Raw genomic sequence first — 24338 nt, 5'->3', positions numbered from 1 at the left:
TGTATTGTATATTTATTCTAAAAATTTATTAGAGATAGACAGAAAGATAGATGGATAGACTGATATACAGACAGAGACAGAAAGACAAATTGATGGATAGAGATGGATAAATGAATGGACAGACGAATAGACGGATTCAATATGGGCCAGAAAAAATTAAAATCGCAATAACAATAATTCATTTTTACTAATAATATAATTTTACACATGTATACTACGAAAACAAGTAGCCACTCTAACTCTCACAATCACAAAAACATGTCTAAACAGCTTTCTGTACCGCTGTCAGAGGCATTACACTATATAACTATATTGTGGAGAGAGCAGTAGAGCTGTAGATCCTGATCTGAGGCTGAAGTGGGCCTCCCCCAGATCGTGGCCCCTTTCCTGTGCTCAGCTCGGGTTGTCTGAGGACACGGTGAACCAGGCCACCCGATATGAAGGAGAGGGCCCTGCTAAGGGGCCTGTGAGGGACGCAGCGCCACATCTGGAACTCTAGGAATCCTGCTCGGCATGATGGAAAGAGGAGGGGAAGGACGGGGCGCTTACTGGTGTCCAAAGGAGCAGGATTGGGCAGTGAGGATGGATGAAGAGGGGGGGGGGGGGGGTGTTAGAGAATGGGCGAGGGGAATAAAGATGAGAAGGGAATAAGAGACAGAAGAACAATGAATTAGAAAGTAACGTCACAATGGACAAGCTAATTTGAGGGTAAATAATCAAGGTACAATGTATCCCAACCCATACTGAGTAGGGTACTGGGAAAGCTGGATGATAATTATACTTTTAATACCTAGTCTGCAAAACCAATCTGGGCTTAATTCACAACCATTTTTTTTGCTGATTAGCCATTCATAATGGTAATATGAATGTTTGATGTTTAAGCCTCCACAATCTCAGTTTGATCCCCTGTACTCTTTCTCTCTCACTTTCCCTCCCTCCCTTCATCTCTTTTGTCAATGCTAGGAGTATATGAATACCCTCACTGTGAGACTTTCTCTCTTTCTGTTCACACTGCTCTGCTTCGCACAGAGATGCCTGAGCGGTGAGGTAAGAGGGCACTATACCTCAGTGAGCCAGAACACACACTTACTCACACAAAAAAAAAAAAAAAAAAAATTCACACAATGCTTCTCATGTTAAATGTCTCGCACACACAATTTTCTATATTTTTCTGACTTCATCTCCAGGACCATCTACATATTGCTGCATTATCGTAAAATGTTATCCCTCAAACTTTAATAAACACCAAATACAACAAGGAAACACACTCTGGATACACATGATTGGGTATTTGAATACTATGCATGCACACACACAGACACACAAAGAATGAGTCATGCAGTGATGAAAAGGCAGTCTTTTCAGAATGAACTCTCTGACCCATTCTTCATGTCCAGGAGCCCATTCTCTTTTATCAGGCTCTGACAGATTTCCTTTTCAATAAAACCCATTTAGACACCCAGCACTGGCCCAACGTCCACCGTAACAATGCAGCTACCTTCTTAAGTGAAACTGCTTCTTTTGCGAAGATCCAGGACCAGATGCCTCAATGCAAATCTTAACTTTAGGTAGATAAATAAAACAAAAACTTAAAAACTGAGATTAAAGGGGAAACAATAAGTCAGAGGAGAGGCTACAAAAGAAGACGTTGCAGGAACCGTAACTTTAATGACACAGTAACCACAAGCTCTCGTGGTCTGATTGACAAATGACAAGTTATGATTGACAAGAAGATAAAAGTTAGTCACAAGACATAATAGTTGACTGATTATGTGCGTGTCTAGAAATGAATGGGCACTTCAAGAGAGAGAAAAGAGTTTCAGAGAAAAGCCAATCATTTCACCTACTGAGGCAATCCATTGCAAACCCCAGAATAATAAACAAACTCTGACCCATTTTTCTCACACATGATCAGCTGGCTAAAGGGACATGTGTGAAAAACCTTGTGATTCAGATGTGATCACAGCATCCAACTATGTAAATTAAATCAGTTACGCTTTATGTTCTCTCTGGCAGTCACTTAGGAAAGGTTGCAGTTAACTCTCAAACTGTATGTTACAGTTATACAGCAAAAACTCTCTGCCAGATTTTGACAAATCTCTTACAAATTTCTCTTCAGAAAAAAAAAGAAAGAAAGAAAAGCTTGTTTGCAAATGGAAACAGAGTAAATGAATGGACAAATTGGAACATCTCCCAACAAGTTAACAAACACCAGAACAAAGACTGTTAAAGTGTTGGAGAAAATGACCAACACTCTCAAATATCTTATAGGAGTCATTCATCCAGAAATGAAAATTCTGTCATCATTTGCTCATCCTCATGTCATTCCAAAACCATACACTGTTTTTCCATGAAGGACACAAAAGGAGAGATTTGAGGGCAGTTCATATAGATAGACCACAGCTGTCACGGTCTAGCAAAAACACAATAAACGCACCATAAAAGTGATAATTATAATCTTTTTGTCTTCTCAAGCCATTCAATAGCATTATAGAAGGATCACGTTCAAAAAAGGATGTAGTGATGCATCATATGGACCACTTATATGGTAGTTTTATAATGTTTGATCACATTTCTAGATCTTGGCCACCTGTGAATTGTTGTTGTATGGAAAGGAGCTGTGTGAAGATTCCTTTTGTGTTTCACTAAAGAACAAAAGTCATTTAGGTCTAGACCAACATGAGGGATGAATTGTCATTTTTGGGCGAACACTCCCTTTAAAAGTAGCCCTTAACATTGAGCACTACTCACACAAGTGAGAGGACTTCACAGCTTGAGAGGGTGTGCATTTACCGCAGTATGTGTTTCTGTGGCTGTAACTAAGTAAAATTAAAGGAAAAACAGGATGACATGTGAGTTTTGAAGTGACACTGTAGTGCACTACAAAGAGCTTGAGTGAAAATAGAGGGCAGTGACACACCATTTCCCAACACTTTGGAATACATTAAGAAACCTATATTTGTAAACACATTTAACATTTCTGGGACGGTGATTAAATCACCAGTGCGGTCAGTGCTTACAGTACCACTCTGAGATCTTAGCGAGTAGGGGTGTTGACCAAAGAGAAGAGTCAATCTCAGAGTGTGTTTACACAGGCTAAAGAGTTGTAATGTTTCAGCTGAGAGGGAGCAGAAGTGCCTGCCGTCCCCCTAATGGGCCTCAGAAAAATATCAGGCAGAAAGGGCCTAATTATGACAGGACCATGATCCCTCAGCAACAGATGAGGAGAGGAAGAGAGAGAGAGGGAGAGACGAAGTGGGAAAAGATAATAGGAAAAAAAGAAATATATATACATATATTATATAATGTAAAGCACTTTGAGTTACCACTGTGTATAAAATATGCTATTCTATATAAATAAACTTAAGACAAAAACAGAAAGATAGAATAAAAAGGTATAAAAGGAGAGAAAATAGCAATTATCCATTGTTGAAAACTTTTGGTTTCATTTTTTTTTTCTTTCATTTTTGCATTTGCATTTTATGGCCTGAAAACTTAATGGTGAAGCATTACACGAGCGAACTCCACTAGCTGACTCAAAAACGTGACTTGGGGGATGTCACACCTTCAACTGTTTTCGCTGAATTCTCATCCTCTTCTTACAGGTCTGTCACATTCACCAATTAAGAATGGAGGAAGGGTGACAGACTAAACAGCTGCACTAAATTGATTAACATTTTGGCAGCAAATCAACGTGAATCTTGCTTAAACAAGCAAAAGAGTATCCTGCCAACATGAACAATAGACCAAATTATGTGCAAATCATGACCAACTCTACAGTCTTCTGAGTCACCAAACATAATGGTTTCAAACAGGTTTTCTGAATACTGCCCCATCTTCAATTGGCTTGGCAAAAGATTGTCCAGCCCAAACTTCATGCCATTAGCTGAGATGTGTTTGGTTGGTCAACAAAATACTTTTCGGTGAAATCAACCCTCTCCATATGGTCTCTGCATACTACACTGTGAAAAGAAACAGTATGTTTTTCAGCTTTAATTAAAGGTTCCCACATTTTTTTAATTTCCATGACTTTCCAAATCCTGGAATGCACAATTTTAAAATGCTTAAAATAATATTTCTATGACCATCACCATCTTTGAAAGTATGAAAGTATCACTTCACAGATGGCCTGTCCTGTTTTAATCATATCTTGGCATGAATCTCATGTCTAAAAGCCACTTATGTTTGTTTTCTCTTTAAAGTTTACAAGTGATGGAGTCAAGAAATGTTCCAAATTTTGGCACATTTTAGGAACTCAAAAAACCATTCCAGCCAAGAGACTTGAGTACTATTATTTAGACATCACTTCAAAGATTTACATTTACAACTGTCACCTATATAATGCCAGCTGCAAAATGCTCTTATATAACAATTGTGTGAATGTTAGATGCAAAACAAACACACTGCACATTAATTTAAAACCTTCAGTATGCTTATTAATAGTAATGCAGTAATTCTGAACTCATGGGACTGAAAACCAATAGCAAATTTTTTTTGCTTTGATTAAATAGCAATTCTATTAATGTTAAATACAGTTACTTCCTTCATTGGTGTGATTTTATAATAGAAAAGGTCAAAAAACGTTACAGTTTGAATAATTTAAAAGGTTAGTTCACCCAAAAATGAAAATAATGTCATTACTCACTCACCCTCATGCCGTTCCACACCCGTAAGACCTTCATTAATCTTCGGAACACAAATTAAGATACTTTTGTTGAAATCCGATGGCCCAGTGAGGCCTCTATTGCCAGCAATGACACTTCCTCTCTCAAGATCCATTAATGTACTAAAAACATATTTAAATCAGTTTATGTGAGTACAGTGGTTCAATATTAATATTATAAAGTGACGAGAATATTTTTGGTGCGCCAAAAAAACAAAATAACGACTTATATAGTGATGGCCGATTTGAAAACACTGCTTCATTAAGCTTCAGAGAGTTATGAATCTTTTGTGTCGAATCATGATTCCGATCACGTGTCAAACTGCTGAAATCACATGACTTTGGCGCTCCAAACCGCTGATTCGACATGCTGATTCATAACGCTCCGAAGCTTCATGAAGCAGTGTTTTGAAATCGGCCATCACTATATAAATCTTTATTTTGTTTTTTTGCGGCACCAAAAATATTCTCGTCACTTTATAATATTAATATTGAACCACTGTACTCACATGAACTGATTTAAATATGTTTTTAGTACATTTATGGATCTTGAGAGAGTAAGTGTCATTGCTGGCAATGCAGGCCTCACTGAGCCATCGGATTTCAACAAAAATATCTTAATTTGCGTTCCGAAGATGAACGAATGTCTTACGGGTGTGGAACGGCATGAGGGTGAGTAATAAATGACATTTTCATTTTTGGGTGAACTAACCCTTTAAAAACCATATAGAAAAGAAAAAAAAGAAGAAAAAAAACTGTGTACCAGTAGTTATGCAAGTGTCAAATGAATACTACTTCAATAAAACTGTAATTTCAAATACAAGTCCATCTGTTCCCTGCACGTATTACATGAAATTTTGGTTAGTCTCTTTATATAACGCACAGGGCAGACAAGCACACGCCTGCAATCTGTTCAAGAACGGGAAACACTCTTTTTTAATCAGCCTGTACCCAAAACGTGTATCTTGGGAAATGCAAATGTTATTTGTGTTATATTTAAGTATTTGAATTGTCACATTTTGTGTGTGCACAATTAGGCAACGCAAATGCAAAATGAGTTTGCAATCACATCTGAATTTTGACAATATGCTAATACCGCTAGCCTTCAGACTGAGTGCTTGTTATCCGTCTGGATTTCTCTGTGTGCATCTCATCACATATATAGAGAAGTTGTACATGTCTCATTGATATATTTGCAATATCTGGCAAGATATCACAAATATAACAAAACAATATTCAATTAAAATTTACATGCATGCTGCTTTTTCCATTTTCACGTTTCTGTTTTCAGATCTGTTTTCTATGCATATTTTCAGCCTTTTCTCTTGTGAACGAAAATGTTCTTTTATGGTAATATTTTGGTGCAAATTTGCTTATTTTCAAATTATCAGGCCTGAAAAGTGTCAAAAACAGAAAAAATACTGAAGCTGACTACAAGTATATTAAATACTTCAGCACTGACCAAAACACTTGAAAGTCCTACTAAATATACTGTTGAGTATATGTATACACTGCCAAAAATTTATCATTTTGTTGCAACATTTTCTGTACATTACGTACGAGTAGGTTTATGTTATCTTCTCTTGGAAGAGTGGCCTTAACACATTTTACAAATGAAAGAAACTATCTAGAAAAACAAACAACCATGTAAGGCGTTTTCCCACTGAATTATCTCATGTTTATAGCAAATTATCTCACGTTTAGTGAATGACGGCCCTTGGGGTTATATTGTTTGTGTGTGAGCTCCATCCTGCCTTTCTGTATGAGTCACAGAGCACTTTCACTGCTGGCTCAGACTACTGAACAATGTGATTACTCCAGTTGTCATTAGATCGAGCGATTTACACTGAACACCCAGTGCATGCCTCCTGAGTCACATCCTCTACACAAACCCGCACACATACCTCATGCCTGCTCATATCCGACTCTGAGTCATACCTGCAACACACACACACACACACATTAGGAAGAACACACCTAGCCTAGCGTAGCCGAACCTACACACACACACACACACACACACACTATGATTAAAGAGTAATGCACTACTCATACACACTTTTGCAGAATCATACTAACTCATCAAATTCAGCACACACCTGTCATTCATCACTCAAACCACACATCTTCCCGCTCAGACTTTATGCTTGAATTTACCGTATAATCTTGCATCTTTCTCTCAATTTCTATCTCCACCTTTCCTTTGTGGTTGGTGAAAAAGAGATGGTAGAAAGTCAGGCAGAGGGACATAGCGGGGTGGAGGGTGAGGGATGTGCTGCATTCTTCAGCAGGCATTCAGTGGGATAATGTGTTGGTATGAGCAGTATGTGGCGATCTGCCCGAGTGGCTTCCAGTGCTGCTTTAAAGAATCATAAAGTAATAATAAAAACCCTGATCCACATAAGAACAAAGATTTAAGTCTATAGACATTCAGAACTATCCAAACAAACACATATATGCCTAGTCCAATAGTAAATATAGTGTGCTTTAATAATATGAATTATTCTGCATTATGTGGTGACATTATAAAGGTGCCAGCCATATAGAAGCATGACATCATAGGCAAACAAACAGAAGCATTAAAAATATCATCTAAGGCAGTGGTTCTCAACCTGGGTGCCTCAGCAAACTTCCACAGACCCACAGGGTGACTTAAAATGATTTAATTATATTAAAATAAACTTAATGACAATAATGAAAATATCTATGAAATGCATAAATATAAACAGAAATTCCCCCCTCAATAACTATTGATTTTATTAAAGAACATACAGAACCAGAATTTAGAATCTTATGGGACCACAAAATGAACCCTGTTTAAATGAATAAATCAACACTCCCAGTTTCTGTTAATAAAAAAATTTGAAATCAAGAAGCTGTGTCATAATTACAGCAGAAACTCCATCGGAAATATCTTTTGATATCTTAAACATATCTTATATTCTATGAGGGGCTTTTGAATATTATGTTTTACAATGGGGGGCCTTCAAGTTAAAGGTTGAGAACCACTGATGTTATTTTTTAACCTTTTGTAACTTTGTAACTATAAATTATGAGTAGGTTATAGCTTGGCAAGCAACTATTTCCAGGTAGCATTCCAACACTGATAATGAGAGTGGCACTGAACCAAAACAAATAAATTAATAAAATAATGTTTCTGCGTGTTGTTTATACCAACTCAACCCAAAACATCTCCTAAACCTATGATGGAGACAATATTACTGAATTTAGTAAGACATAAAATTTTGTGGATCAACCATGGACAGATCTTGTAACTATATTTTATCATTTGAAGTGATACCAAGTGGTAGACGAACCAAACTCTGAATATCTTTGAAAAATCTAAGATGCCATGAACCTCATAAAGTTTGATTGAAAAAGACTGAATTTGCCAAAGTTCTCATTAAAAGAGCCCAGTACCTTGTAAACACAATGACTTTGATTCCTGACAAGCCTGATAAAAACCATTGCCTCCTGACTGCCGGAAATTGCATAAACCCATCCAATCAAATTCAAGCATGCGATTCTAAGAAAGCCTTTGAAAGAAGCTGGTCACAATGGACACTAAACAGATATTAATAGTGTTTCTTGACATGTCCATGGAGATCTCTTCTAACATAGACAGAATAAAGCCTCATGAAAGTGTACCAGACAGTACAATGAGAAATTTCAATGGAACAAACGTTTATATACAAAACTTTTACAGACCACAAATGTTTGAACTATATACACACAGTATATATTGAAGTATGAAAGCTCGTATTGTGGGAATACCCACACTCAGCACCTTACGAGATATTTTTGAGCAGTCCATGATTCAGCAAGCCAGTAAGATTTTATTGGAGTCTTTGCATGTGTTGTATTCTGAGTATATGCTGATGAACCCTGGTAGGAAATACAGGGTCCTGTTATGCATGTACAATCAATATAAGTACTCATTTGTTCCTTTTGTCATTCAAATTTATCAATGAGCAATTCCAGCAGGATAGGGATATTGGGATAATTGTAGGTACTATCAACTGCTTGTATATTACATGCAATTGTTGTGATTTTCAAGTAATTTATGATTTTTTTTTTTTTTTTAAAGAAGTTTTTGTAAGTGTGATGGTCTGTTAATGTCTGTAGTATGTATGTTTTGTTGGTTAATGTTGCAGCAGTACTCTCATTCAAAACTAATTTCTCCCATGGGAAACTATAAACAGTACCTTGAACCTTGATTATATATAAATTCCTATTTGGGTAAGATTGCTTTTCTCAGAGGACCCCAGAATTAGTTAAAAAGCTAAAAGATATTTTATCCACTTTTAAATGGTGCAATTATAGTACGGTACCAATATGCACCAGGTGTAGATAAGGTACAAACCCTTGAGGGTACTTCCCCGGTGACAAGCAAAAAGTGCAATTTTCCACTTTGCTTTCCCGAAAGTGTAATTTGCTCTGTAATTTTTAATCAAGTTTATTTGTGAAACAAAAATGTATCTGACCTTCTTCTTTAGACAATGTTGCCACACTGGATGTTTGTGTATTTTAACCGTTTTATGTGTTGTGTGTGTGTGGTATCTGAGAGGACTTTTGAGGAGATAAAACAGTGGTCAGGAAATGGAAGGAAGACGAGAAGATGAGAAGATGTAGAGATGAACAGACAGAAGGATTCTGCAGTCCTGAATCAGAATGCAAAGTAATGCAGCTGAACTCATTCAATCACCTCTCTTCCCTTTATCTATGGAAACAGACAGAAGGATAGATAGACTCTCAGTGTGTGGGAGCTCTGCTCCCTGCCCATTCCTCTATCACCTCCGCTTCTCCTGGGTCATTCGTCTATTGATGGCTGGAAAAGGATGAGCGATATGAAGCGGAGGAGTCAGTCTGCTACACTAACCAATTTCTCACTGGTGAGTGAACTTGGCGAATCTTGGCAGGAAGACGCATGGAGTGTGTCTGTCTCCTGCCCTGAGGTCCAGAATTCACAATGTGGGTGTTACTATTCAAAGAACACAGGCAGTTACGGTTGTTACAAAAATTGCACAAATGTTACAAAATCCGCACAACATCTGGGTGTGTGCACATGTGAAGATAAATGTCTCTGTGACTGTTCTGGACAAACAGAGTTTGAGAACGATCAATAAGTGCAGCAGCAGTCGATACTCGTTGCTTCCTCTCTGACAAACAATATGTTCTTTTCTCCTCTATCTCGATTTCTATTTTTCTGCCTTGTGCCAAGTCAATCCCTCCATCTTCCGTTTCCTTTGTCTTTAGCCTTGTCTCTCTCCTTTCCACCCCCCACCCACCTGCTTGCTCTACTGCAGTGCGCTCTGATTGGATGAAAGCTTGTCTCGAACCATTTTAACTTTGTCCGAGTTGGTTATACCATTGGCTATCTCGAACAGGCCTGGGCGAGAGAAAGAGGGAGGGCGGGGGACATTCCCCTCGGTACCATACCCGCTGCAGGGAGGGCGCAGTGGGCATGACTTCGCAAGCGAGGCCCAGGCAGACTGGCGGCCTGCCTGGATAGGACTGGATGGAGCCGGACCGGCCTGTTTGGCCTGGAGGCCTTTAGAGATTAAGGTTTATTTGATCGGGCACATCCATGGGCAGCTATCCCGCAACAAAGATGGGCTCTAAGAGGGTGCCAGGAGATTGCTGAGTCATGTTTTCTTTCTCTTGCTTCATGCACAGATGTGCCGAATCCTGACACAATTACTGTGGTTTCAGAAAGCAAATACTTTTGCAGGTTTATAAATGTCTCGGTATTTACTGGATGCCTGTTTCCATCTCAGAGTAAACTGCAACTTTATTCTCATAATTCTGACTTTTTATTTCAAAATGTGGCTACTTTTTACAACTGCAACTTTCTCACTTTTTCTACATCTCACAATTGCAACTTTATTTCTTCCAAACTGTGACTTTATATCTCACAGTTGCAACTTTGTTTCTCATAGCATTTCAAAATGTATCTTTATTTCTCCTAATTTAATTTTTTTTGTTTTTTATCAATGTCGCAATTGTGACTTTCATAATAATTGCAACACAATATGACATGTTGTATCTTATGTTTTTCATTAATGCAACTTTATCGCAATGTGACTCTCGCTATTTGACGTCATTTGACTTTATATCTCGCAATTGCAACTTTGTGGGATAATTTCAGAGAAAGAAAGTCACAATTACGAGACATACTGTCATATTGCATTTTGTGTTATGTAACACAATCTCACAATGTGACTTTGTATCTTGCTATGTGACTATAACTTACAATCCAGCAATTACTTTTTAATTTTTTACTCTCAGGTGGAAAAAGGCTTCCATAATATTTAGCTAATTATGTACAGTGACTGAATGCATGTTCGTGCTGTCCACATAGTCTGTAAGAGCTGGACAGTACACATAAAAAAGAAAGTGTAGTATGTATATGGAATACCTTTCCAACTATAGGATCACACAGGAGACTCACACATGCACAACCACTGTTCTTCTACCCAAATTATGATGATGATATCTGGTTGACTCATGAATTGTGACTACAGAGGGGCGGTGCCACCAACCACTCCCTTATTATAACACTGTTCTGCTGGGTCATGTTTTGAAGACAGTTGAACAGACAGCTCTAACAGGACGCTGGTGTGACAGTCTGCCACCTCTAGGTTCTCTACAGTACTGCAACCATGCATATCAAGGGGCATATATCGTTGCTCTTACCTCTATGTGGGAAATATTCAATTCCATGTTGAATTTGCAGGTTCATCTGTAATAAGGGACATACAAAAAATACCCCAGTTTAGTGAAAGAATATTATAGGTAAACCTTTAAGTGTCTCAGAAACACTGCGGTTCGTGTCTGAACTCAATGCCTTCGGCTGACGTAGACACGTCATGATCTTTACTCTACCCCCCATCTCTCACTCTGCCACAATCTATCTTGATCCCTTCATTTATTTCTCTGTGTACTCTGGAATTATTCTTTTCTCCTGTTCTAAACCTACCTTAGTCCCTCCCCTCTGCTTTCCTCCCTCCCACGTTGTCCTCAGATGCCCCGGCCTGGCGCCCTGTTTAGCTCATGTTGGTGCTTTTCCTGTCTGTGTGTGTGTGTGTGTGTGTGTGTGTGTGTGTCTTAATGTTTCAGTTTTTCCTTGTGCTTCACTGCATGACACATTTTTATTGCCAAAGCAACAGTGAGTAAGGCAATCATTATAAAAATGAAAGAATATAAAAGAAAAAATATATATATATATATAATGTAGGTAAAATATTTCCCAAATTACAGTTTTTCATTATTTGGCATTGTGTCAAATTTGTGAAAAACCTGTTTAATTATGTTGGACTTCATTTCACGTACTTCATTCAACTTCTCGCATACAGAACCGAAATCCGGATTTGTCTCATTTCCTTTTTATTTGCATTGTAGGCAAAGTCTAACCTTTTATCTTGTAGAAGCTATGCTTTTCTCTTTTTTCCCCCCCTCGCTCTCTGGTTATTCCCTGCTTCCATTTTAATTAACGTTCTATCGCTCTCTCTCTTTCTGATGAGGAAGGGGGTGGGAATTGGGGTGGATATCCGCATTGGTTGCCATGGCACCAGACAGCTCCATTTCTACCAATGCACATGAGTAAAGTGTGTGTGTGTGTGTGTGTTTGTGACTGTGAGATGCTGTGCAAATTGTGAATGTCTGTGTCTTAGTCTGTCATTCAACTGTACTGTGACTAATTCACAAGCTACATTTAGTTTTTTTGTTTCCTAAAACAATCAAAAGTTCAATGAAAGATTAAAAAGAGGCAATCAAAAATTGCCTACAAGCCAAGCTAGTGTGCAGAAGAGGGTGGGGATGATCTCAATTTCGTGTTACTTTCCTGAAGATGGATTTAACCTTTTTGGATTTCACTATTTTGGTTTGGTGTTTCGCTTCCATTAGGGGCTATTATAAGAGCACATCTGCTGCAGAGCTTTCTATTCCTCTTACAGCAGTGTCTCTGATCTGTTGCTGGCCTTATTCTGGCCTTTTCTCCTCTCTCTTCCCAGAAGAGGGCAGTATTGTTTTACAGACACCCCTTAAACAGAATTCTGAACTATGACCACGGATCTGAGGTCTTCAGGTTCAGTGCTATTGAACATGTGGCCCTTGTCACTGTGAGCTGAGAATGATTATAACAGTGAGAAATTAAAAAAAGCATGTGGATACTGATGTATGATCAAGTCCTTTACAGGAAAACAAGCAGGTATAGGACAGTTTTTCAGGAGAAACAACAAACAATGAAAAACTCTTCATGGGATCCTCATTTAGCATAAATTTTAAGAAAAATGGGACAAATGTTTATTTGTTTCCATATGTTTTTGTAAATGATGGGACTACACATTACATAAAAATACTGTTTAGAAATATTAAGATGCAAATAAAATATAAGTTCATACTATAGGGGAGTTTTTTGGTCTTTTGGGGAAAAACAACAACAAAAAAAATTCTTCATGGAATCCACATTTAGCATAAGCAAATTTTAAAAAGCTGGGACAAGAAACTGGGGGAAAAATACATCGGTCTGGTTTCCACGTGTTTTTGTGAATTTAGGGACTCTACATTTAAAAAAAAAAAAAAAAAAAATGGTGTTTGGAAACACCAAAATGCATTTAAAATTTCCAAAAAAGTACATAAAATAAATATGTTTGCTTCAGGTGGTTAAAGTATTTTTCAGTAAGAAGACATGCATATTGACCACGATGTCAACACATTTACCGAATAAATTCCTAGATAAGCATCACAAAAGTCACATTTCTTTGCCGCAACAAGTTTGTGTAACTGAATAATTTGCTCAGAGAACAAAAAGAAAAGATGTTTCTCTGGTCATTTAGAAATGTGGGAGCCAAAGCCAGTCCATAAAATGTTTGCCAAACAGTTCTGAGAGGAAGTAGCCAATTTCCACAGAAGTGATGATTTTGTTCTCTCAAGCATGGGGTTGGAAATGTCACGATTTTTATTTGCAAACGGTTTTTGCGACATTCCTTTTTCTCACCTAAATTAAATTCGCAACTTGGATGTAAACACAGCTAATAACTGTAATAACTAAGCGGGGCCACCGCTTGCTGTATCCTTGGAGCGTAGGCACTAAACAAACTTGCAGAGGCACACAGTGACATTCGCGCATACACGCACACACACACGCACGCACACACACACACGCACGCACACACACACGCACACACACACGCACGCACGCACAAACACACACTCTACAAGCACATACACTGACTACACCTCAGTGTAAGCGTACAGTACTGTTGAGGGTCTTTGCTTTGAGGATGATCCTCTTCACCAAGTTAAACAAAAGGGCCTCTCCAGCGGCCTGTAAGACAAACACTCTTCCTAGAGAAAACACTGACACAGTTACACTGTAACCTATACTGCGTAAGAGAACGCCCGTGCATGCACACACACAGCTGTGCAAAGGCCCCACGGAGAGGTACAACTATGCGGATGTCTTGAGCCCAGAGCAAAGTAAAGACAATAGAGCCTTTGACAGTCTGACTGTTTTTGTATTTCACTACAGTCAAAATGTCTGTCTCCATTTTGCCTATAGTTGTCCTTTCTTTTTCTCTTTGGCCTCAGACTTTCATATAATTTATCTTTTATAAAGTTTGTTGTTGTTGTTATTGTTGTTTTCTCCACGCATTTTAAGAAAACTATGCATAGTTCAATTAGATTTTAGTTGTTTCAAATCAGCTCAAAGAGGTTTAAAATTGTTTGACAGATTTACATATACTTGAGAATTTTAACTTGATCCATCTGTTTGATCCTCCTATTTTTGGCTTTACTAGATTAGAAAATGATCATTACAGGTAGGTTTAAAGGAATATTCTGCATTCTGTACAAGTTAAGCTCAATTGACAACTTGTGGTATAATGTTGATTACCATAAAAAATAATTTCCACCTTAAATATTTACTAGCTGGGTTCCATTAAAGATTTGCGCAAAACTTTTGCAGTATTTTCTAAATTATTACTATTAAACTATTGCAAAATGACAGTGTTTCTGTTAACTAATGTTATGCGAGTAAACAGTAATTTTTTCCCGATAAGTCATTCTAAAAATCACAGCAACGGATGTTAGTAGGTTTAAGTATATCGCAGCCACTGCACTAGCTATTATTTTTAATCGAAGGAGACATAGGCGGGTTATCCAACCATTAATGGCAAAGAAAGCCCCTTATACTTGGGAACAGCCATATTTGAGGTGTTTCTGGGTGTTTCTCCCTCCTATCTGCTTCGAGGTCTTGATAAGTTGTGGCATTTCTTTGTTGTTTAGTTAAATCCAGTATTCCCGTCATTATTTTGTCTTTTATGAGTTTAATTAAGAACTCTGTCTCAACTTCTGTCCAAACATACCGCGCCATCTTTAAAGAATGATCGACTTTTACGTACACCAGGTGACCTGTAAATGCGAAAAAAAACCCGTTTCCATCCAGTTTTGCAAAATATTCCTTTATCGAATTGCGTGAAAAACCACCTCATACGAGCGTAAAACTTTTTTGAGATATATGGGAGTTTATGTGAAATTGGGTTTCCATTAGGCTTATTTTCAATTTATTTACTGTTTCAACAGCATAATCACAAGATGTAAACAATGCGTGTTAACGTGATTTCAGTTTAAAAATCAAAAAAAAAAAAAAAATTCAACTTCATTGTCATTACACCTAAAACTGTAAACACGACCGTAAACACGACAACAACTTTACAGCTTAAATAATACACAAGTTTTAACTAAAGAATTGCTTTTATTAAATTAAGCATCACTTTTTTTGCTTTTAAAGGTGCAGTAAGCGATTTCTGAGAAACGCTGTTGATATTTGACATCACCAAAACAAACACGCCCCTATCCAAAATGATCACACCTCTATCTTGATAGCCCCGCCTTCAAATCCACAAATACGCTATGCAACACAGGCACCTCCCTAATGAGTGTACACGCCCCTTACTGCTGATTGGTTTAAGTGTGTTTTGTTGCTCTGTCCGATCCACTTTCAACAGCGTTTCTCAGAAATTGCTTACTGCACCTTTAAAACCTCAAACATTGGTCCCATTTACTTCAATTGTAAGTGTCTAAATGTAAAAGTGTAATGTAAAAAAGTTTAAATTATTTTTTGTGGTAATCAACAAACGCTGTGATTGAGATTAACTTGTATTGAACCCAGAATATTCCTTTAACTGGACAACACAAAGAATCAAAATTGCACAAAACAGCCATGGGTTTTTTAGAGAGAACAAACTTGGTTTCCACCCTAAGAGGCCTCTCTGGGTAGGTGAGCATGTTAATGTATGTCTCTGAATGTATGTGCGTGAGCACTGTAAACATACAGTGCTGCTCTGAAAACGCTGCACCCTGTGACCCTGGAAACTGCTGCAGTGCATCAAGTTCATTCATATACATGCGTACACATACATTCAGCGGAGGCCTCTCTGGGAGGAAACACACATGCCTTCTCCATGTGACACTGCCAGCACACACACACACACATACGTGCACATTTGGCTCCTTCCTTTTCTGAGCGGCAGACAAATGCAGGGAAAACACGGACCCCCTGCTAATTATTGCGCTAGTAAAAACATAATTTCTGTCCATTAGGGTGAAGTCATATGTCCATTATACATACAACACTGATCGTGCTGAAAATGGACTAGGGTTTGAAGTTAGAACTAAAACATAAATACAGTTCTAAAGGAAAACAGTCCTAGACATTGTTTGTACTCTAAAATATCTTTTGGTCAAATAAGAGACATTCTGTGGCTCTAGATGTCCAGTGAATCGTGAAAAAAAGAAGAATGAAGAAAAACATCCCTCAAAGTGTTGCTCAATGAATCCTTATTTGGACTGTGGCCAGATGTCCTGAAACTGTATCAACATACATGTTGCCTGTCAAGCTACATTCCAGACCTGTTCTTTCTCTTTCTGGCTTGAGAACGGACACTTCAGTCATTTACCTTTTCATGAGAACCCACAGCTCTTTCATTGTTACTGGTATTCTGGCTTCTCGGTTACCACTGAAATGGATGTCTTAAGGGGAGTTGGGTTTCCAGTCTCACATTTTGTCATATTTTCTGACTGAAAATAGGAAGCCTTTTGAGAAACAAGCTATTCCAGATGTCTCTTCAACCAGAGAGGTCTAAATATGGCCAGAATAGCATCTAAAGTCAATCAAAATGTATTCTATTTAGTTTTTTAATGTATGCTCCTGGTCTTATTATGAATGATTTACCAGAACATGTCTTTGTAATATTTAATAATAAAAAACTTTTTTCATTCTAGAACAAATATCTCTTTCTACTGAGGTCACTAAGTCCTTGCAAGCTATTGGATAATGTTAACAAACAGCAAACATTTATTCTGGTCTGTAATGCACACTTTTTATCATCCAATCAATTCCCAATGGACAAAAAGTCATTTTCTCATTGAATATTATATTTCCCTCAGAAATACACACTGTACTGAACTGTTACCATCAACATGAATTCCTGTTACTTCTATAATGACATGCACATTATAGAAGTAAAGTGTTGTGAAAAGCACTTCATGTTGACTAACGGCTGAGTACAGTGTGTGTTTTGTGTGTGTACAGCTACATGACTTACCATATGCTTCTCTGGACTTCAACATATGAAAGTATAATAAACACAGCGGCCACTTAGCTTTCTTCAACTGCTTTGGCTGACTTTCATACACACAGTCTCATTCTGTCATGTGTAATGTACACAGAGAGGCACTCTCATGTTTTGCTAAGAAATGCTGAAAGTCTAATGATGTGTTAAGAGACATTTCTGCTGGATAAAGTGAACAAAGACAAGGTAACCATTTCAGATCTGCAAAATAAACCCTTTCAGCTGCATGACAAAGGGAACACGAAAGACTTATACAAGAATTCATAAACAGAAGTTTCTGAAAACCATTACACTGTGCTCTGACGTTTCAGAGAATGTTTACTTTACCGAAATTAATCCATGAATTAACACTGGAATGTGATTTCTCTCTGTGGTTGGATTTACTACACAGAAGAACGCCTGGAACGTGTTCTATGGCACCTCCCTAAAGCAGTGCTACAGGAAGCTGGAAGAAAACCGGGAGTATGCTATTTACCAATCGTTTCGCTGCTATCTGTGTGGTTCTCATAGGAAAGAAATAAAATAAATTAGATCTCTTTAACATGTATATAAGAATATTATGGTTGTTTCTACCAGACAGCATTAAGATTAAATTGAGAGCAATGTTGTTTGCTTAAGCTTGCTGCTTCTCTGCTTCTTTTCTCCTGAGAAGAAAAAAACAACAACTAGTAGTATCTCATAAGTTTCAGAAGATGGTCACATACTGCAAAGATATGTCAAAACATTGTAAGTCAGTGATTTCAATTATCTTCTCCTAAGGAACAATCTTTTAGTAGAAACATCTAAGACAAAACTAAAGCTTTAACAAAACATTAGCACACATTAAAATTGTGGTTAGTAATTGCAAAGGACAATAATCTGTTTTGTCTCAATTATAAATTAAACACTAAAAACTACAATCAATAATTTTTAAAGCAACAAGTTCATTTAGGCATCAAAACATCAATGCACAGTGTGTTTTTAGAAATTAAAGAACATTTAGATTAGCAAAGCTAATCATAATGTAAAAATAGGGAAAATAAGCATTTTCCAATAACGCATACATGATACCAATATATCACAGAAAGGTTTCCTGAGCTATGAAGGAACAATCTCTTGATGTTTCTCTGAATTGCTGTCATTAGGTATTAAAAAACAAACGGGAAGCGTTTTACAATACAAAATACTCATTTGCCTGACTGTCAGACTGTATTTCCATATGTGCGAATTTGCATCACTAAAGCTTATAATGCACAACCATAAATATAAACATGCCTGAGCTCTGTGAATAAAGAGCAAAGGAGTAGTGAAGAACTGTGTGTCCTTGTCACACCATTTGTCAAATGTCCCTAAGAAGCTGTGTGCATGTACCATTATAAGCTGCTCAAATTCTATTCCTTCAGTTTCCAGTCACACATACAGCTGACCTGCCTGACCCCTGCAACCGTGGCAACCCACTTCCTGTCATTCTTTAGACTATTCTGGGATGCATGTAGACGCACTATTCTAATCTCTGTAGCACCATTCACAACCATAAACTCTAGAAGAATTGTAGTAAGAGAAACTCTTTTCGTCACCATAGCACCAGCCTTCCTCTCAATACCCATATAATGTAATAAATAAAAAATAAAAAACAACCAAAGCTATAAGAACACTGTCAGAACTCTATAGTGTAATTTACAGCACACTACTTCTGATCTATTTCTGGATGGAAAGTTGTGTCCCTGTTTTGGTTGGAGGCACAGGGAGATAAACAGTATCTTTAGTAGACGAGAGTGTATGAAAAAATAGATGGTATTTTTACACAGCTGGGTCAGACTTAGCCCAAGGCATCTCTGTCTCACACTCTCTTTCTTCATCTACCACACGACTAACCGTGTCAGAAGTCTCTCTTTCTGTTTATCTGTCCTGTTTTCTTCCGATTTCTCCTCTTGATCTTACAGCTCTTATATCTGTCAGCTACTTGCATCATTAATGTTTGTGTTTAGCCAATTATAATGAGGTCACAAAGTCTACTTCGGTTTAGTGCGTCAAATGAAACAGAATGTGGAGAGATCTCCGAAGAGTTCCTCATGCAATATATTTTACATTATGTTTTTGTGGTATATGGTACTTAATATGTTGTGTCACTTTAACTTTTGTTAAGTACACTATCTTAGATTAACAGCACTAATGTAAGACACACTACCGTTCAAAAGTTACAATTTTTCCCTTTTTCTCTTTTTATTCAAGAGAACACTTTTATTAAACAAGGATGAATTGATCAGAAAAGTAAAGACTTTTATATTTATATATTCAAAGAATCCTGAAAAAGCATGGTTTCCACAAAAATATTAAGCAGCACAACTGATTTCAACATTAATAATAAAAAGAAATGTTTCTTGAGCTTCAAATCAGCATATTAGAATGATTTCTGAAGGATCATGTGACACTGAAGACTGGAGTAATGCTGCTGAAAATTCAGCTTTGATCATTTCTTTTTATAAGATATATGAAATAGAAATTTATAGGGCTGTCCCCTAATATTCAACTAATTGTTAGATGACTAGAAGAGGCTTAGTCGACCAAAAATTTTATTAGTCTGTTAGTTGCAGAAGAAGAAGAAAAAAAAAAACAACTCCGTGAGGGACAGATGTTAATGGCGGGTCCTTGTGGTAATTACATTATGTCGGGCAGAAAATCCAAACGTTTGTATTATCCATAAACCTCAAAAATGGCTTATTGTTTGAAACATGCAAGTAGTAGCAACTTTACATGGCTGTGCTCGCTCTAGCGTTAACCTAGATAAATGTGCACTATTATTAGGTGCATATCCATGTGTTTGTACGGAGTGTGGAAGCTGAAGTATAGCACGATTACTGCAAGACATGGAGGTGCCGGTGCAATCACTTGAATTTTTTCTTGATAACAGCGGAAAGAACTCAAAATACTCTGTCATTTTTGTTCATACAAATACAACATTCAAAACTGAAAATGGTCTATTTTTATTTGTTTAAACTCATTAACAAGAAAACATTGTGCATTTGTAAAATAAAGAAGAAAAACAGGATGCACTTTATGCCGTCTCGGTCTCTGTAAACTTGAGCGTGTCAAAAAAATAAACTAAAACTTAGTGTATACTTGCCTCACAGACATGAGAAATATATCTATAGAAGCTTGAAATGTCAAACGATTGTCAATGAATTCAAGTGGAAAACAAATATTCTCAGATTATGTAATCTATACGAAACGTGCACTACTACAGAGATTATGAGTCAGCATCGTTGATTTAATTTCTGCAGCCAAAACACAGAAAACATTAATTATTAAACTGTTCACAAAGTCTCCTTGCTGTTTTTTCACAACAATCCTTACTTTTGCCGGTGTGCTGTGGCAAGCTTTATGTGTGCGCTTGAGCTATGATTAGGCTATGTATTATATATAGGCAATTAAAGGCTCATTATTATGATTTATATGGCTTATTAATATACATGTGCGACTGATTGACTAATCGCTTAAATTAATGATTACTAGTCGACTAGAAAAATCGTAGGAGGGCAGCCCTAGTAATTTAAATTTATTTTAAATTCCACAATATTAGTGTTTTTACTATACTTGATCAAATAAGAGACTTCTTTCAAAAACATAAAAAAAAAAAAATCTTACAACCCCAAACTTTTGATCTGTATGTTCTATTAAGTTTCTGACCATATAGAAACTAAAAACATCTGTGATCTGTCATAATGGCAAATCAAAAACCAGATATAGGCCTAGTACTCAGTGTATTTTCAGCATTGCTGCCCTTCTAGCTGCCACACACTAAATTTAAATACAGACTGTCAGACTTAATCTAGCTCAAACAATCTCATATGCTCCTTTGCATTTATAAGCTGAGAACTGAATTTAATGCACAGGACAGTCAACTTTACATGTGCTGATAGTCGAGCTTCAGTCGGCACATTCTTCTCTTCTGAATTTAGCAAGCAAAATGCAAAGCACTTGCTAATTATGGATTGAGCAATATGAAGCTTGTACTTTTTTCTTCATTAAGGCAACCACAAGTGAAGTGCTGCTTTGTATCCCAACAAATAAGTAGATGAGCCACAAGTGATAAAAGTAATTATGATACTGTAAGCAATTGTACATTTTTACCGGTATTAGCGAGATAATAATATAGCCTATTTTTACTTTAATACTACTAAACATGCTATGAATAAAGACCCTGGAAGGATTAAAAAGTGGATAACATCATTCAATTGAGCTAATAAAAAAAATAAAAAAAAGAATGTATTTTGTTTGTTTAATCAAAGAAAATACAACTGGGAATACAAGTGCCCACACAAAAGTGCATTGGCTACAGGTGCAACTCTTTTCTTTCTCCCTTCCTATGAACCAACAACAGAAAGAAAGCAGAAAAAGAGTAATATAATACGGGCGAGAGAGGTGGGAAAAGGCACTTTCGGTTAGTTCATTTAAGGCATGGCGGTTTTGGCAGTTGCTCTGGGCAACATGCCATTGTTTACATGTGGGAGGGATTAAAGTAGTTCTGAGCGACGCCATTGGCTGAGGTCAAGTTACAATCTATCAACAACTATTTTGAAATCTTGTTGTGAACCCAGCAGTGCTTCCAATTCACCTCACGAAGCCTGAAACATAAAATTTAACTAAATGAACGCTAGTACAATTAAATGATCAGACCTCAATTTTCTGACACAATTTGAAACAATTTGATACTGACATAACTGGGTTCATACACCTCAGCATCATGTGGTGATTTTCAAATAGCAATAGTTCATATGCACCTTAGATAGTTTCTCATTAATTATATATGAACACTGTGGTTTAAATAATTTATTTTCTACAAGGCAGAGTTTGAAATCTTCAGACATTACGCAACAGCGCAGGAAGACAGAAGTAGAGCAAAGGTAAGGAGGGGAGTAGAGTATTTATTTAGTATTTAAAAATCCCACGGACACTAACAACAAATAAAAAACTCTTTCTACAACATCTAAAAAAGCACATTTGCACCATCATCCACTCATCAAGAAAAATGTAGAACATTTAGTTTATTCAAATGTTCTAACAAACTCAGATCTGCAAGAAATACCCACAATGATTATAATGTAATCTGATGGGTTCTCTTATCATCTTATTCAGTTCAGCCACTCAAAACAGCATCCAACCAAGAACACAGCTTGCCCGTAATCTGAACTTTGACCTCTGAAGGACCAAAGTCTCTCATGACCTCATCGTCTCCTTTCACAAAAACAATGGGAGTCACTGTGACCTCTCGCTCCTCGGTATGAGCCAGCTGAGCCAGCATAGCAAAAACATGAGAGCTAATCAGATTAAAAAGAGTAGGAAAGGGAGGAGATCAGACTGAATCAGACACAACAAGAAACACTTTTTAATCACAAGTGACTCCTCGGTTTGATTTTGGTCCACTTTTCTCATTCTCTCTTAGTGTAACCAAATAAAGCAATGAAGACTTGAAGTTGGAGGTTTCATCAAGTGCTAACAGACAGGATTGTGAGCGAAGCAAGTGTTGAAAGTCCACTCTAAGACCAGTGGTGTGTGTGTGTGTGTGTGTGTGTGTGTGTGTGTGTGTGTGTGTATGTGTGTGTGTGTGTGTGCGCGCGTGTGTGTGTGTGTGTGTGTGTGCGCAAGTGGTCAGTATGAGGGGACGATGATGACTGAATGACCTTCACATGTGCCTGTTGTTATTTTCCATAGGGGTCAGCCACTAAGAATGCACGGCATGCAAAGACCGCATGTGTCTCTCTTCCTAGTAAGCCCTTTTCTCTCCCTCATTCTCAGTCTGTATCTCTACCTCCCTTTCTGCTTGTTCACTCTGTTTTCTTTCTCTCGTTTATCAGTTTCTCTGTCACATTTTCTTTCGTTCTCCATAAGCACAAAACTTGCGATAAGAGATTGACATGAAGTTCAAAAAGTATGGCTATTTTAGGCAGTTTCCCCTCAGGATATCCTTTTGGACATGTTGTATATTTTCAAACTCTTGTGCAGATTACCACCCAACCACCCCTGAACTCACGCACATTTGTGCAGAAAGTTACTCGACAACTTTTCCAGGCTGTGCGCACTTTGCTAATGCAGCATAAGCATAAACAATTAAAGCCCTTTAGCAAGTAACTGATGACCGATTGTATGGATTACAGAACGATAAGAACGAATCAGAGCTTTTTCTTGCGTCGCTTGGCTTATCAATCAGTCGGCAGCATATGCAGACAGCTGTGAAGAACTGCTTTGATGCCGTCTGAAACTATGACTCTGTATGTGCCCCCTCAAAACACTAGGGAGAGAAAGAGAGAGAGAGTCTCTATTTCTGGATGCAGTAGATGTCTGGACGTCTGAACAAAGGAGACACAGACGAGACAGACGAGGAAAAAGACGACAGCTGAGTCCATCATACACTGCAGCAGTGAGCAACCCCTCCGTTAGGATTAATACACATCCACAACACACACACACGAACACTCCGGATGAGTATACGACACACACACGCATACATGCATACAGACTCGTATGATATTCATTCAAGTATATAAGCATAACTCACATACAGCACATGCACACGGATCCCAATATATCTCACTTTTACAGATTTTATAGAGTAGACATAATGTCAACATACTTTTATCAAGTATGTACGTGCAAATCAAACATTCTTGTCTGCACAAATATAGTCTTTTCACCTTTCTAAACTGATCATAAGCTTCCCAAAGTGGAATACTGTTACATTTTTGACATTTAAATCACCACGTGTGTTGATGAAGAAAACCTGTGTGCTAACTTTAGACCCTCCCCATTGCCATGAAGTGAAAAACTGTACTGAGAAAAACATGCTCATGGTGTCCAAACTTAACCTCTCAAAAACACACACACACAGCACTCAGCCAGATGCCAGAAATCTACTTACCCACTACTCCACAAATTCAGCCATCCGTTCAATGTCTGAAAAATTCAATGTCTTTTTCAATATCTTAAAAACATGTACAACATACTGCTCTGCGAGTCTATTTCACTTTACTTTCTTTCCTTTAGGAGTCAGTTAAATCCAGTTT

At 37.5% G+C, this 24338-nt stretch overlaps 1 long non-coding RNA gene across 1 annotated transcript; it reads right to left on the bottom strand.

The window, feature by feature from the left end:
• Window positions 1-19: 19 nt before the first annotated feature.
• LOC127512571 (uncharacterized) lies at window positions 20-24338 on the bottom strand. The gene is made up of 3 exons (XR_007930218.1): window positions 24194-24338; window positions 11360-11405; window positions 20-548 (listed from the first exon to the last, which is right to left on the bottom strand). It is a non-coding gene; the product is annotated as an uncharacterized LOC127512571 (long non-coding RNA).

Source organism: Ctenopharyngodon idella, chromosome 5 (genome assembly GCF_019924925.1).
Source record: "Ctenopharyngodon idella isolate HZGC_01 chromosome 5, HZGC01, whole genome shotgun sequence".
In the NCBI taxonomy this organism is placed as follows: Eukaryota; Metazoa; Chordata; class Actinopteri; order Cypriniformes; family Xenocyprididae; genus Ctenopharyngodon; species Ctenopharyngodon idella.
This window is presented reverse-complemented; position numbering and strand designations above follow the sequence as displayed.